Genomic DNA, 3,791 nt, shown 5'->3' on the forward strand with positions numbered 1-3,791 from the left:
AGTCTCCTGCCTCAGCCTCCCAAGTAGCTGGGACTACAGGTGCCCGCCACAACGCCTGGCCATTTTTTGGTTGCAGCCATCATTGTTGTTTGGCAGGTCTGGGCTGGGAATTCGAACCCGCCACCTTAGGTGTATGTGGCTGGCGCCTTAGCCGCTTGAGCCACAGGCGCTGAGCCATTTAAAGAGATATTTAAAGAGCTATTGCACACTCAATAGGCTACAATATAACGTAAACATATCTTTTACATGTACGGGGGAATCAAAAAAATTGTGTGACTCTCTTTATTGAAAGGTGGTTTGGAATTGAATTTGCAGTGTCTCTGAGTTATGCCTGTATGATCTTGGGCAGGACTGGGCACAGTAGCTCACACGTGGGATCCCAGGGAGGCTGAGGCAGGAAGGTGGTTTGAACCCAGGAGTTCAAGGCCAGTCTGGGCAACATAATGAGACCATGTCTCTAAAAAAAATTTTTTTTAATTAGCCAGGTGTGGTGGTGCATACTTGTAGTCTTAGCTACTCTGGAGGCTCAGGAAGGAGGATCACTTGAACCCAGGAATTCAAGGCTACAGTGAGCTATGGATGTACCATTCCACTCTTGCCTGGGTGACAGAATGAGACTGCCTCAGGAAAAAAAACAGAACAAAACAAAAAACAACTTTGAGCAGACTCTCTGGGCCTGTTTCCTCATCTCTAAAATTAGGGATGATATTCATACCTACCTGGTGGGGTTGTTGTAAGGAAGACATGGGGCAATGCACCGGCACAGCACCTGTTCCTAGGAGGTACTCAAAATGTAGCCAATATTCTAGTAACGATAACAATTTTTTTTTTTTGCAGTTTTTGGCTGGGGCTGGGTTTGAACCCACCACCTCCAGCATATGGGACCAGTGCCCTACTCCTTTGAGCCATAGGCGCTGCCCAACAATAGCAATTTTTATTATCCCTATTGTGGCTGTTGAGCAACAGGGACAATTCATATTGAGCAACAGACAGACATGAGAGACAGCAAGGTATTCTCAGAGATCTCGTTGTCTCCCATCCTCTTTCTTGCCATATCTCCAGGCTGTTCCTCAAACACTTAGAACCTCAGGGCCTCTTCACTTGCTTTTCTCACCATCTGGAAAAAAATTCTCAGATGTCCTGTGTTTCTGCCATCCCTTTATCCCCCTGACTCTGCTTGCATTTTGCTTGTTTGCTTTAGACTTATATCATTCTAACAAGACAGATAATTTACACATTATTGTATTAGTTGTTGCCTGTCCTTTGGTTAGGACAAGAGTAGGGATGTTGGTCTGGTTGGTTCCTTGCTGGGACTCCATGGTGTAGGACAATGGTGGGATGCAAAATATACTCAACAAATCAGTTGATTTTTTAGAGACTGGGTCTTGCTATATCAACAAGGCTGGTCTCCAGCTCCTCAAGGGAGCCTCTTGCTTCAGCCTGCCAAGTATCTGGGACTACATGTGCCCAGTTAATTATTTTTTCTTTTTTAGAGATGAACCTTGCTAACAAATAACTCCTGAATGAATGAATGAACGTTTAACTCCCTTACTTCTTCCAGCTCTCAGCTCAAAGTCACCTCCTTCCAGAAGTTTTCCCTGAGATGTTTCCCTTCTACCCCTTCATCTTTGTCCCTCACTTTGCTTTCTCCTCTCCATTGTCATTGCCCCAATATACCACATGTGTATCTGTTCCTCTTTCCCCAACCCCCTCAGTACCACAGCAGGGGATTTTTGTCTTGTCTTAGGCTGTGTCCAGGGGCAGTTTCATGCCCATATAACCTGTGAAGTTGCATAGGTCCCAACACCTAGAAAGTTTAATGCACTGATGTTGTCTTGGAAATCTTTGTAATTTTTTTTTTTTTTTAAGATACAGAGTCTTGTTCTTTCACCCAGGCTGGAGTGCTGTGGTGTCGTCATAGCTCACTGCAGCCTTGAACTCCAAGGAATCCTCCAACCTTGGCCTCTCAAAGTGCTGGGATTATAGTCATGAACGACTGAACCTACCTGAAATTCTTCGTAATTTTGAATAGAGAGCCTGCATATGCATTTTTCTTGGGCCTGGGAACTTTTGTAGCTGGCCCTGGTATTTACTCAGTGCTTGGAACAGCCTTGAGTGCTCAAGGATTTGCTAAATGCAAGAAGCAATGGAAGAGGAGCTACCTGAGGAGCATGATAGGCCAGGTGAGGAAGAGACAGGCACCCTGCCACCATCTTAACATGAGTGCATAGAAATCATCCCTAGCAGAAAACCAGGTGAGGAAACTAGGGGAAGTATGCCTGCAAGCTTGCCTCCTCCCCTGGACAGTAGGACACTGGGGAAGGGGGGGGTCCAGATGGCAGAGCAGGCTGCTCTGGGCAGCTAGCACCAGGCTCACGCTGAGAAAGCTCTTTTTCCCCTCGCAGCTTGTCAGCTTTGTCAGCCACCAGCTCTGCCTGGGAGCCACAGGCCAGGGCTGGCAGAGGAAAGCTGACTTCACCCAGCCCAACATCCTGCCCACCCCCACTTCCTCCAACAGAAGGATGTGGGGAAGGGTAGCAGACAAGAGAGAATGAAATGAAGGTAAACACCCACACTGTGGCCCTGGGCCCTAAGCCCTCACAGCTAGCTACCCAAGCTCCATGCCCAGAGCTGAAGCAGGTCTGGGAAGGATTATCAAGGGCTTCAGGCATATATGTGTGTGGCCAAACACACAGGTGTCTGTGTATATATATGATGTCGTACACATCTGTGTATGTGCAACTGGTCAGGTGGAACTTCCTATGAGTCTAAGTTATACACATATTATACACAGTTGAGACCAGAATGAACCTGCAGGAGTGTGTGTATATAGTCGGGCAACACAGCATCAGTCTCCATGGGTGTAAGGTTGGGTGTGCCTCTGAATGACCGTAATGTGTGTATATGTGTATGGAGGGACTTGTGTGTGGATATAGCAGAAAACACTATTTCACGGTGCTTAGAAATTCAGGCTGTGGTTTCAAATCTGTTTAGCCATTCACTACCTATGTGGCCTCAGGGACTTTTTTTTTTTGAGACAGAGCCTCAAGCTATCCCCCTGGGTGTGTGTCACAGCTCATAGCAACCTCAAACTCCTGGGCTTAATCGATTCTCTTCCTCAGCCTCCCAAGTAGCTGGGACTCCAAGGCACCTGCCACAAGGCCCGGCTATTTTTTTTGACTGTAGTTGTCATTGTTTGGCAGGCCCAGGCTGGATTCAGACCGGTCAGCTCTGGTGTATGTGGCTGGTGCCTTAGCTGCTTTTAAGCACATAGTTTAGGGTCTGTTTATGGTGTTAATTAGTGTGATTTGTCTGGCTTTGGTGTGCATGTGTGTTGAAAAACAATTCACCACCTCCAGGAAGTCTTTCTAGGATACCCAAGCAAGCCCTTTATTTCTCAAGCCCTCCTATTCACAATGTGTTGGTATAATTTAGTTTATATTGTTTCTTTTCAGTTTTATGCTCCGTGGAGGCAGGAAGTCTTGTTTTGTTCTGTGCCCAGCACCTGGCATACAGTAGGCACTGAAAAAATACTCAAATAGTCGTTGAATGGATGAATGCAGACTGCGTCTGGGCAGTATGTGGGGAAGGGTGGACACCAGCTGGAATTCATGAGTTCCTAAAGGCCCTGTGCTCAATTTGATCTCTGTCCCTTCCTTTCCCAGACATTCACCACCCCTCCTTCAGCCATCTTCTTTTTTTCTTTTTAAATTATTTTTTATTTTTTGAGACAGAGCCTCAAGCTGTCCCCGTGGGTAGAGTGCCGTGGTATCACAGCTCACAGTAACCTC

This window comes from Otolemur garnettii, unplaced genomic scaffold, assembly GCF_000181295.1.
Source record: "Otolemur garnettii isolate 467f Iridium unplaced genomic scaffold, OtoGar3 scaffold00127, whole genome shotgun sequence".
In the NCBI taxonomy this organism is placed as follows: domain Eukaryota; kingdom Metazoa; phylum Chordata; class Mammalia; order Primates; family Galagidae; genus Otolemur; species Otolemur garnettii.